At 41.1% G+C, this 12,154-nt stretch overlaps 1 long non-coding RNA gene across 3 annotated transcripts; it reads left to right on the top strand.

Annotated features, from left to right (window-relative positions):
- The first annotated feature begins 8,591 nt into the window (after window positions 1–8,591).
- Window positions 8,592–11,930, top strand: LOC112230476. Of its 3 annotated transcripts, none has more exons than XR_002950349.2 (6): window positions 8,592–8,729; window positions 9,755–9,798; window positions 9,907–10,227; window positions 10,352–11,214; window positions 11,594–11,685; window positions 11,793–11,930. It is a non-coding gene; the product is annotated as an uncharacterized LOC112230476 (long non-coding RNA). The 3 variants fall into 3 exon arrangements; XR_002950348.2 differs by having other exon boundaries at window positions 11,296–11,685; XR_002950342.2 differs by having other exon boundaries at window positions 10,352–11,685.
- Window positions 11,931–12,154: the final 224 nt, after the last annotated feature.

Here is a 12,154-nt window from a genome sequence, read left to right as displayed (position 1 = left end):
AGTTTATGAATTGCAAATGTGTACAATGCACAATCAAATACAGTAGTAGTGGGACGGCGTAATGCTACGGTTGCGCAGTGCAAGACTTCCGTATCTAGCTATCTACTGTAAATAACTTTACAACAAATAGCTTTCTATCACATGTAGTAACTACTAGACAATTTAGCACCTATAATGTGTTGTATACGAAAGGCTAAGAAGAAATTGATAACATTTGGATTTATTTGTGCGATGGACCGTTGGTGTTGAACTAACCACGTACCATTAGCTACCAGTTAAACAGACGCTGTTGCTAGCAGCTAGCTAGCTTTGTGTTAGATCTAGGCTAGCTAGCTAATTATCAAAAACATTAGGCCTGATTTTGTTTTAATCTGATATGGACTTGAGAAACTAGCTAACTTCATCAAATGAATATTGTTTTGCTTTCAAATAACTTCAAATATTCTTCTGAGATATATATATATATATATATATTCAAATATGTTAAAATATTGTTTGGTTTTCTGAGACCTGTATTTGAATATCAAAGAAAATCGTTTTTTTAAACTCTAACCTCAAGTGAAAAGTTTGTATTTTCACATGAATTACAAATACAACTATTTCCTGCCCAGGTCTGGACAGAATGCGAGCTTCCCCTTATCCCACTTTATCCCTCTTCCTACTTATGTAAATAATACCAATGGTAAAAACGTTTTTCAACATTTTCTTTATAGATTTTATAGTTTTTTAATCATGGTTTACAGCCTGCTGTATCCTGTGCATATGACAAATAATATTTGATTTGATTGGATTTGACACTCCAACCTGTGACATGTCCCTGAAAAATAAACCAAAAGGAGCACCCTGTGCCTGCATAGATGTTTAGAAGAAGTGCAATATCATTCCTTGAGCAATACATATGTAGCAGACATGAGTCTGGCTCAAGTTCTGGTGATGTGAGAGCCCTCCTCTTGGTCTAATGGTCAAGATGTTGGAGACCAGGGTTCAGATCCCTCCTGCGACACATACACTGTATCATAGGAAGCAAGTAAACTACAGTACATGCATGTGAAAATGGCATTGTTCCATTGTTAACGCATTTGTTGGTGCCACACTTTTTGAACTCCCACCTTCGTTCTTTATTGTTTCATATAAGTATTTAGCACTAGAGCTCTGGCGTTGCATTCCTTCATTCTCCATGCACCCCCAGGTCACACCAGTGTCAATCAGACACACACATTACACATCCATAATCAGTGGTTAGATCATGTGGTTAGCACTTGCACAGTGTGTTCATTCAGACGTCTGCCTTAGGAGGAAGTCAGTTCTGTCTCAAAGTTCACAGCTCTGAGGAAATTACATATTGTTGCCAGTGTGTTCTGTAAGATCATTACTATTTATGTGAATTGACTTGTTCATTTAACATATTAAATGAAGTGTTTCATGGATTCTTCTGTTCTTAGGTGTCTTAAAACTGTTGGAGCTGAGGCTTTGACAGACACACTGGTGGAACTTGGACACATTGTGACTATAAATTGTACTTTTCCACCCACTAGTGCAGAAAATACATACTGGTACATACAGCTGCAACCACAGCCTCCACTGGCCATATTCTGTGTGAGTTCTCATGGTACTTATTTCCATGATACATTATGTTAAAACCGACAGAATCTATAGTGGTCATACAGAATGTAACAGAAGACAATTGTGGAGAGTTCTACTGTGCAATGAAAGAAAATGAACAGTTCCTGTTCAGCAATGGCAACAGACTCATCACCATTAGTAAGCACACAGTATTCAATGATAATATTTTTAATAGGCCCTTTTTCATGTTTATAATGCACACAAACCAGCAAGGACTGCAGTCAGAGTGCAGTATAACTGCAGTATGCTGCAAATACTGCATGCAAAATAACTGTTTTTTTACTGCAGTAGTTTTGCAGTGTAACTGCAGTTAGAGTGCATTATATTCTGCAATGCCTGTGTCTGAAATACCACAGTGGACGGCAGTTACTGCAGTATCAAAAGTGCAATCTTTTTTTGTAAGGGTTGATGATGCGGCGACATAAATGTTATAACACATTGAAATTGTAGTGACAAGAAATTGTATACATTTAGAAAAACGTGTACACTATAGTAGGGACAGGTGGTTTTCACCCATTTCCATGCAGCCGAAGTGAGTAAGACATTTAAACGTGTTAACCCTCGCAAGGCTGCAGGCCCAGACGGCATCCCCAGCCGCGCCCTCAGAGCATGCGCAGACCAGCTGGCCGGTGTGTTTACGGACATATTCAATCAATCCCTATACCAGTCTGCTGTTCCCACATGCTTCAAGAGGGCCACCATTGTTCCTGTTCCCAAGAAAGCTAAGGTAACTGAGCTAAACGACTACCGCCCGTAGCACTCACATCCGTCATCATGAAGTGCTTTGAGAGACTAGTCAAGGACCATATCACCTCCACCCTACCTGACACCCTTGACCCACTCCAATTTGCTTACCGCCCAAATAGGTCCACAGACGATGCAATCTCAACCACACTGCACACTGCCCTAACCCATCTGGACAAGAGGAATACCTATGTGAGAATGCTGTTCATCGACTACAGCTCGGCATTCAACACCATAGTACCCTCCAAGCTCGTCATCAAGCTCGAGACCCTGGGTCTCGACCCCGCCCTGTGCAACTGGGTACTGGACTTCCTGACGGGCCGCCCCAGGTGGTGAGGGTAGGCAACAACATCTCCTCCCCGCTGATCCTCAACACTGGGGCCCCACAAGGGTGCGTTCTGAGCCCTCTCCTGTACTCCCTGTTCACCCACGACTGCGTGGCCATGCACGCCTCCAACTCAATCATCAAGTTTGCGGACGACACAACAGTGGTAGGCTTGATTACCAACAACGACGAGACGGCCTACAGGGAGGAGGTGAGGGCCCTCGGAGTGTGGTGTCAGGAAAATAACCTCACACTCAACGTCAACAAAACTAAGGAGATGATTGTGGACTTCAGGAAACAGCAGAGGGAACACCCCACCATCCACATCGATGGAACAGTAGTGGAGAGGGTAGCAAGTTTTAAGTTCCTCGGCATACACATCACAGACAAACTGAATTGGTCCACTCACACAGACAGCATCGTGAGGAAGGCGCAGCAGCGCCTCTTCAACCTCAGGAGGCTGAAGAAATTCGGCTTGTCACCAAAAGCACTCACAAACTTCTACAGATGCACAATCGAGAGCATCCTGGCGGGCTGTATCACCGCCTGGTATGGCAACTGCACCGCCCTCAACCGTAAGGCTCTCCAGAGGGTAGTGAGGTCTGCACAACGCATCACCGGGGGCAAACTACCTGCCCTCCAGGACACCTACACCACCCGATGCTACAGGAAGGCCATAAAGATCATCAAGGACATCTACCACCCGAGCCACTGCCTGTTCACCCCGCTGCCATCCAGAAGGCGAGGTCAGTACAGGTGCATCAAAGCTGGGACCGAGAGACTGAAAAACAGCTTCTATCTCAAGGCCATCAGACTGTTAAACAGCCACCACTAACATTGAGTGGCTACTGCCAACACACTGTCAATGACACTGACTCTACTCCAGCCACTTTAATCATGGGAATTGATGGGAAATTATGTAAATATATCACTAGCCACTTTAAACAATGCTACCTTATATAATGTTACTTACCCTACATTGTTCATCTCATATGCATACGTTGATACTGTACTCTATATCATCGACTGCATCCTTATGTAATACATGTATCACTAGCCACTTTAACTATGCCACTTGGTTTACATACTTATCTCATATGTATATACTGTACTCGATATCATCTACTGTATCCTGCCTATGCTGCTCTGTACCATCACTCATTCATATATCCTTATGTACATATTCTTTATCCCCTTACACTGTGTATGACAGTAGTTTTTTTTGGGAATTGTTAGTTAGATTACTTGCTCGTTATTACTGCATTGTCGGAACTAGAAGCACAAGCATTTCGCTACACTCGCATTAACATCTGCTAACCATGTGTATGTGACAAATAAAATTTGATTTGATTTGATTTATTGTTTTTCAGTATGGCGTGACACAGCTGGTACCCCCACCAAGAGGACCAAGGCCCGACTGCATAGCCTCAACTATTTACTCCGGAGTCCAGTTTTCAAATCCTGAACTCACAACTACTGCTTAATAAGGTGCCACATCTGTATCTACCCTTCCTCTTCAAATCATACCTGGGCTAATGCTAGTCTGGGTCCCAGTCTCTTTAGCTATCATTCTACTCCTTGCCTGGGTACCAGTCTCTTTAGCTATCATTCTACTCCTTGCCCGGGTACCAGTCTCTTTAGCTATCATTCTACTCCTTGCCTGGGCAACAGTCTCTTTAGCTATCATTCTACTCCTTGCCCGGGTACCAGTCTCTTTAGCTATCATTCTACTCCTTGCCTGGGTACCAGTCTCTTTAGCTATCATTCTACTCCTTGCCTGGGCAACAGTCTCTTTAGCTATCATTCTACTCCTTGCCCGGGTACCAGTCTCTTTAGCTATCATTCTACTCCTTGCCTACCAGTCTCTTTAGCTATCATTCTACTCCTTGCCTGGGCAACAGTCTCTTTAGCTATCATTCTACTCCTTGCCCGGGTACCAGTCTCTTTAGCTATCATTCTACTCCTTGCCTGGGCAACAGTCTCTTTAGCTATCATTCTACTCCTTGCCCGGGTACCAGTCTCTTTAGCTATCATTCTACTCCTTGCCCGGGTACCAGTCTCTTTAGCCCGGGTCTCTCTTTAGCTATCATTCTACTCCTTGCCTGGGTCCCAGTCTCTTTAGCTATCATTCTACTCCTTGCCTGGGTCCCAGTCTCTTTAGCTATCATTCTACTCCTTGCCTGGGTACCAGTCTCTTTAGCTATCATTCTACTCCTTGCCTGGGTCCCAGTCTCTTTAGCTATCATTCTACTCCTTGCCTGGGTCCCAGTCTCTTTAGCTATCATTCTACTCCTTGCCTGGGTCCCAGTCTCTTTAGCTATCATTCTACTCCTTGCCTGGGTCCCAGTCTCTTTAGCTATCATTCTACTCCTTGCCTGGGTACCAGTCTCTTTAGCTATCATTCTACTCCTTGCCTGGGTCCCAGTCTCTTTAGCTATCATTCTACTCCTTGCCTGGGTCCCAGTCTCTTTAGCTATCATTCTACTCCTTGCCTGGGTCCCAGTCTCTTTAGCTATCATTCTACTCCTTGCCTGGGTCCCAGTCTCTTTAGCTATCATTCTACTCCTTGCCTGGGTCCATTAGTGTAACGATCTTCTAGTAAAATGTCATGATTACAGTAATCAGCTGCTTAACTTCCTTTTTGTTCTAAAGCTGTGACTTCTGTGGAAATGTTCAAGGAAATTGCAATGAAGATCACAGGAACAAAAGAAAGGTATGACTCATGACTCACTCAGTTGAAGGTAAAGTAGAGCAGCAGTTGGCAGAAAGATATTACACAGTGGAAAGTAACACACCACACCACCACACAAACAGCTCATGTAATGGTCACAGGCTGTGGATTTATAACAGTATTTGTTCCAGTGATGTTTGTGAAAGAATTAGTCTGGCAAGAGGTTGTCTGTTGCAATACACTTTTATAATGAATTCCTTCATAGGACTTGTTACCCTGCCTTAATAAAGTTGTCTTTAAAAAAAAAGATATATATATTTTAGATAAGGTATAGCCTACACATGTCCAGTAAATCATGTATAATGATTTTGCCATAGCTTCTGGACCAATGATGCAATAATCACAAAACTCTTCAGAGTGTCTGTCCTTGATGACACTTCATTTTCCCTGTTGTGGCAGGGCAAGGTGTGTGTTATGACAGGGTACGGGTGTTAGTTGAGGCAGGTTGCATGGCCTGGTGCTATGGGTTCTACATATCAGGGAAATGACTCTGCCTACAGAGACTACTGGGCTTCCAAATACCCCCTGTGACAACATCCTCTCAGGCTGGTTAGGTGTGCTGCAAACAAACAAACTGTAGTCAGGGATTTGAGGTGAGGCAGTGTACACAAACATCTCAGCAAAGTCTCTGACATCTCAAGGTTCACATCAATATAATATCATGGTAATATCATCTGTATAATATAACCTGCACTTTCTAGTCCTTATGTGTCATCATAGTTTTCAATGACACACACAGTCCTACACATTGTGAGCAGCTACATTTTCACTGGTTGAACAGCACTATCTGCTGAAAGTGGTAAGCACTGCAGGTGTTCCCACATTTGATCCTGACAACCCAATAAAATAACCAACAGAAACCTGGCAAGAGGCAAAAGCCCTAGCACAGAAAAGAGGTGGACACATTATACTCACAAGGGAGTCAAGAGGTAAATCATCTAGGAGAGATAATTGACGTTCTTAATCCAGCAGCACATTGTCTTTGAACACTGTCCAAATAAGCTCTGGTCCAGTACATCGCGTCACTTGCTGATTCTGTTTGTTAAATTCAGCAGCATGAACGCTATGGACCAGAGCCATGTACAGATCATGTCTATACATATATCTGTTTCCCTGCTCTGGGGATGTGTCCATTCAGAGAGCCAACATGTTCAGGCCTTTTTCCATTTGAAGAGCCATTGCACCAGCTTGTCTGAAATGACACACAGTGTTGTTTCAGCATAACTATTAACCCATAGGATACAGCTTTTAAAGTGTCTTGAGAGTGATAGGTTTAAATTAGAGAAGAGTCTGGGAATGAGTCCCAAATGGCACCCAATTCCCCTTAGTGTCCTGCTTTTGACCAGAGCCCTATGGGTACACTGATTATAGGCAATAGTGTTCCATTTGGGACACACTTGTGGAGAGTGTGTGACCGATAATGTCCAACTCAAAAGGTTTCATTCGCATGATGGTGGGACTTGGAAAGTATTTTAGTTACAGTGGACACTTGCCAGCTATGCCTATGGGTAAACCATTTGAATTCAATATTTTTTTGACAGCACCACTTTTGATTTGAATGAAACCTTATCTTCATCACTGGAAAAGATAAATGGTTGAGATAGAAATAATTTAAAAGCTTAGAAACAGGGTTGTCAAACTCTTCTATAATAAAACTTTTTTTTAAATAAAAATGTAATATGTTAACCTTTAATGTAAATGAACTCTGATTCTTTTCATGTTCGCATTCACATATGTTGTAGTTTACACCGCATTTGACATCATCTAAAGTTTTGGTGTTGTGCCTGCCATCGGCTCTTGAATACAGGGTGGGTGTCATGTTTTGGCTGATAAATCTACTAAAATATAAATAGAATGGAACCACAAAGATGGTTGGAGGTCCACACATCAAAGAACGGTGACTTGAATGGGAATATCTGTTGTTTTAAATTATACTGTCAAGCCTCCATAGGAAACCTATTGAAATCATAGAAATATAGATAGAATATACATTAGCATTTAAGTTGATATTGAATAGTGGATGGACCGGCGGTCATCTTTGTGATAGTAATTAGAAGTTTCAATTCAATTTACATTTCAAAACAATGATGTTTTATTCTCAATACACTGGATAGGTGAAGTGAAATGTGTTGATTTACAGGTTCAGCCATAGTAGAACAGTGCTCCTTGGAGCAAGTTAGGGTTAAGTACCTTGCTCAAGAACACATCTACAGATTTTAAGTTGTTGGTTCAGGTATTCAACCCAGCGCCCTTTCCGTTGCAGGCCAAATGCTTTATCCGCTAGGCTACCTAACAACCAAATGAAATAGCACCCACCCTGTATTCAAGAGCATGTTGTGTCTGAACCGATGACAGGCACAACACAAACTCAGATGATGTGGAATAGGGTGTAAGGTACAACATCTGCAAATATGTATATATTTTTGAACATGTTTTTAGATAATTGACGTTAAAGTTTAAGAGTGGTAGAGGAAGAATCCTGAGAGGATTCATGTGAGTAGGTAGAGACATCATCAGAGAGTGATTGGAAGAATATGTGCTTCAGTAAAGTGGGATCTTTAGCATTTATAACCATGGTTACTAATTGTACTGTAGAAATGGATTGAAAGTCAAAGAACATTGAGTTTGTGGTGGAAGCTGCAGGGGCGTGTTGAGTGGTATGTCCTCTAAGGCCGTTGGTCTGGAGTAGGACTAGATAGGGTTAAATAGTGCAATGGGTGGTGGATTTTTAGGACGAATGGGTGATAGGGCAATTTACTTTTCCCCAATGTTGTATTATTGTATCAAAGAATATAATGTAGGTAGGCCGTGAAAGGCCTCACACACCAGTACAGTAGGTGACGGTGTATGCACCTAAAAGTTGGATGCGATCCGCCAACGAAATCCCAAAGAAGAAGAAGAAGAAGAAGAAGAAGAAGAAGACGAAAACATGACCCACTCCAGTGGTAACGGGAAATTGGTGAACGCGTGTTCACGCCCAATCTGTTTGCGCTCTTAGTGCGAAAAAAAGGTCTGGTATATTTATAGGCCTACAAGTGGCGTGTAGAGTAGGCAAAGCCAATTAACCATAAAACAGCTCTGGTGTTTGGTGATATAGAAGTGGATAATGAATTGCAAACGTGTACACTGGACAACCAAAGAGAATACGTTCAATAGAATGACGTACGTTATGCGATTGCGCTGTGCAAGACTTCCGTTTCTGACTATAGCCTAATTCAATAGCTATCACAATTAGTAACTGCTAGCTAGCTAGTTTAGCACATATATCGTGTTGTATACATAAGGTTAAGAAGACATGGATAGAAGGTAGATGTATTTGTACGATTGGTGTTGTGAACTAACAACGTAGGTAGCTAGCTAGCTAGCTAACGTCACCTACCAGTTAAACATATGCTGTTGCTAGATAACGTTATAACGCGTTGGCTACAAGACAAATAGCTTTGCAGATGTGTTCGATCTAGGCTAGCTAACAACTTATCAAAATCATTAGTCCTGCTTTTATTTGAAATATGTCAATTAGCTACTTGAGCAAATAACAGTAAGTTAGCATTGGCTAACTATGTTAACTGGCCAGCTGATCTTATCTATAAGAACATAACTATGTCGAATTATATTGCCAGGAGCTAACTAGCTGAAGTAGCCTAAACGTGGCCAATTATCTAGCTAGCTACTAGTTCATATGGCTGTGAGAAGCCTGACCTTGGCCTGTTAAGGCAGAGATGGATCATAGCTAACCAAAGATTAATCATTAGCTAGCTTGCCAACCCAACAAAGGCACATGCGTTGTGTTGTCCCTCCCACGACGTTAGTCCACTCAACAAATGTAGCCTAATGTTCAACATGTAGCAAGTAGACCTATCTAGGTAGTAAGGAAAGTCCCTGTTATCTCAAATAAGGTGGATAGACCTGTACTACAGAGACCTCTTACTGTTCGTTACCTGTACTCACAAGTTAGTCTATAAAACACACTTCACTGCTTCTTTTGTTTTGGCTAGTTAGTACATTGACTACATTGTTGATTTACACATACCTTTACATATGGATACAGTCTAGTCTGAAGGCATTTCAAGTACAGTAAAGTAACAGTTCCTTAGGCAGATTAAGAACTAGGCCTAAGGAAAATACTCAATGGGGAGGAACATCACATCTGTTGCAACATGTCCTTTAGGTTGACTACCCCTTTGGAATGCATCCACATGTCAGTGCCAATATGGCAATAGCAGTATTATGATTGGTTGCTCAGCTTTTCTTTCATGTTCAGCCAGGCCACTATGTTTATAACCCTGCTAGTCTCGTTCCCAACCATAACATGCTCTATCACTACTCCACAGGTCCTGGTTGCCGGTTTGTGTGATCCTGTTGCTGGCACTCCAAGGTAGTAATATCAGTCATGCTTTATATTGTTTGTTCTTATTCTACATGTGCAAAATTCCATATTGGTTTCAGATGGATTCATTGGAGGCTAATTTTGTCTGTTTTGTAGACTCTTCGCAGGAGAGAGTTGAAGGTTTTACAAGAGGGAAGGTTATTTTAACATGTAGGTACAATGCAATGCCTACTGAAGAGGTCACCATATTTTGGCGATACAAGGATGACCGTAATGTCTACAATATTGTCAGTGGAAAATCAGACTTGACAGACCAACACCGTCAGTTCAGAGACAGAACCAGGATTTTCCCAGAAGAATGGGCAAAAGGCAACTTCTCTCTCCTACTGACTGATCTCAAGGACTCTGATAGTGGGAGTTATTCATGTTTCATACCAAGAATGAACATTCGGCATCAAGTGGAACTTTCTGTTCAAGGTTTGCATTACAACCAAGTGTAACAGCCTCTTATCTATACAGTATTGTTATTTCCATTAACAGTTTTAAGAAGTTGATGATACAGTATGATAACACTATAAAAATGTCCTTCTGTATTTTACAGAGAAACCAACTCCTGAAGTTGGTTCAAAGAGCAGCAGCATGAGCATCAAAGGACAGAACCTCATCCTCTTCCTGGTTCTCCTCCTCAGTCCAGATCTCCATTTCCTTTGATGTACATCACATAAATTGGTCATTGTACTGCTTATGAGACTGTTGACAAGTTCTGAGTGGTTAAACTGCTGAAATACTTTTTTATTTTTTAATGTATGTAATAAGTGACTGCAAATATATATCTTGCTTGAACCACCTTCCTAGAGGTGAGTAAAATAGTTATTCCAAATTGCATGAAGCCAAAGTGTTTACTGATAGGACCACTGCAACACCTAATGGGGATCCTAGTAAAATACCAAACATTTTAGCTTTGCTTTTGTGAACTAAATGTAATGCACTTTTAATACAATATTTGTTCTGATTTAAAGGCATAATGTTTTTAAAAACCAGGGCCATCTGTTAAATCAAATTGGAAATAGATTTGAGTCAATGTGTCCCTTCTGTCAACAAGATGCAGCTTTACTTACTAAGATATTGAAGTATTTCCAGATCAGTTATTAATATTGTACTACCAAATGACATATGTTTTGTTGATATCGAACATGTGCTCCACAGTAAAAAGCTTATTAGTTCAGTCAACCTTTCAATTAGAAAGTATTTTACTTTGACCACACAGTGTTTTTAAAGGAAACATATTCACTTCCTCAATGCTCTATATTAAAGAGTGTTTCTTTTAGCTTTTTGTAAACTATGGTTTGATCATGTTGTTGCATTGTGTGTTCAGACAGATGTCTGTTAGAAGGAGGAAGTCAGTTCAGTCTCAAATATTTATCACAGCTCTGAGGATGTCGAGGATTGTTGCCTGTCTGCTCTGTAAGACTATTATTCTTATGTTATTTATTTTACATTAATTTTACAATAAATGAAGTGTCTCATGGATTCTTCTGTTCTTAGGTGTCTTAAAACTGTGTTGGAACTGAGGCTTTGACAGAGACACTGGTAGAACTTGGACACAATGCAACACTGAACTGTTCAGTTCTGATAAATGGCATATTATTATATTTTTTATCGTACTAAAACTTTTCTTTAGACTGGATACCAGGCTACCCTTTCCTGCCTTTACAAGCAATGTTAGGACTATCTGTTACTGTACTTTTGACTGCATGGAGACCCAATACACACTGTAAGATGTTACTCAGTGAAGTGTGATCACAATAGTCTATACTAATTCCATCTGTATGGGTTATCTTAGCCATTTCAGTGCTGTGGAAGAGAGCTGCTTGCCAGAAGAACCATGACTCTCCTCCAACCCCTGAACCACCTGAAAGGACAGACAGTCTAGAGGTCAGTATCTGTAGTGGGAATATGGATATATATTTACAGTATATGAATATTACATCATATTTATCTTTATGAGGGATGTTTTCACTCATATCCACATTGTTTTTCAGTATGACGTGATACAGCTGGTACTCACACCAAGAGGACCAAGGCCCGACCACGTTGCCTCAACTATTTACTCCAGAGTTCAGTTTCCAGTATTTCTGAGGAGTATTTCTGTCTGTAATAAAGCCCTTTTGTGTGAAGAACTCATTCTGATTGACTGGGACTGGCTCCCCTGTGGGTGGACCTGGCTTCCAAGTGGGTGGGCCTAAGACCTCCCAGGCCTACCCATGGCTGTGAAATTCATAGGTTAGGGCCTAGTTAATGTATTTAAATTGACTGATTTCCTTCAATGAACTGTAACTTGTTACGTTTATGTTTTTGTTCAGTATATAAAAGTTTTAAAAATGTATGTAGCGACTAAGGATTC

Source organism: Oncorhynchus tshawytscha, unplaced genomic scaffold (genome assembly GCF_018296145.1).
Source record: "Oncorhynchus tshawytscha isolate Ot180627B unplaced genomic scaffold, Otsh_v2.0 Un_scaffold_4246_pilon_pilon, whole genome shotgun sequence".
NCBI lineage: Eukaryota > Metazoa > Chordata > Actinopteri > Salmoniformes > Salmonidae > Oncorhynchus > Oncorhynchus tshawytscha.
The sequence above is the reverse complement of the archived record's forward strand: the minus strand, read 5'-3'. Positions and strand labels throughout refer to the sequence as shown.